Source organism: Meleagris gallopavo, chromosome 1, assembly GCF_000146605.3.
Source record: "Meleagris gallopavo isolate NT-WF06-2002-E0010 breed Aviagen turkey brand Nicholas breeding stock chromosome 1, Turkey_5.1, whole genome shotgun sequence".
NCBI lineage: Eukaryota > Metazoa > Chordata > Aves > Galliformes > Phasianidae > Meleagris > Meleagris gallopavo.
Window position 1 is genome coordinate 7732870 of NC_015011.2, and position 949 is coordinate 7733818.

Below are 949 nucleotides of genomic sequence, written 5' to 3' on the forward strand. Positions count from 1 at the left end.
TGCCTGGCGCCCGCTCAGCGGTAGGTACGCGGCGCTTTGCTCTGCTCGTTCCGCTCTGTAGGGAGGCGAGGGTTAATGAGGGTGGCGATGGAGGGCCCTTCCAACCCGAGCCGTTCTATGAGTGCTGAGGAGCAGGAGGGCTGCACGAGGAGCTCGGTCCCGCGGGAATCGCTCCGTGTTCCGTGCGGCTTTCCGCAGGTCTTCAATAAAAAGTTACCGTGAATGCTTTCAATAAACTCGGCTCGGCTCTTTCACTCTCTGCTTGCAGATTCGGGTTGTGTCTCGCAGTCTGCGGGATCTACCTGGAGTTCCCTGCGTGTTTAGGCCGTGCCTCAGTGGTGTGCTCGCGTTTGGGTTCCTTGCTGTGTGAAAGGCATTGAGGGACTGGGGTGTGTTCAGAGAAAGGCAGTGAAGTATTGAGGGGTGTGGAGCAGCTGAGGGAGCTGGGATTGTTCATCTGGAGAAGAGCAGGCTTAGGGGAGACCTTACTGCTCTCTATAACTGCCTGAAGGAGGTTGTGGCGGGAGGGGGGTTGGCCTCTGCTCCCAGATAACAGCAATAGGATGAGAGGGAATGGCCTTATGTTGCACCAGAGGAGGTTCCGGTTGGGTATTAGGAAGCTTTCTTCTCAGAAAGAACGGTGATGATGCATTGGAACAGGCTGCCCAGGGAGGTGGTGAAGTCACTGTCCCTGGAGGTGTTCAAGGAAAGGGTAGAAGTAACACAGGGATGTGGTTAATGGGCATGGTGGGGGTGGGCAGGTGATTGAGCTAGATGATCTTAGTGGTCTTTCAAACCTTACGTGACTGCTTCTCTGTAAGTGGGCAGGGGTTGCTGAGCACAGAAATGTGGGGGAAAAGGTTCCTGTGAGGTGATGCATACATTGCTGCTGCTTGTACGCTGCTGGAATTCATTGGAATGGAGTGTTTAAAAACAAACAAAAAAAAAA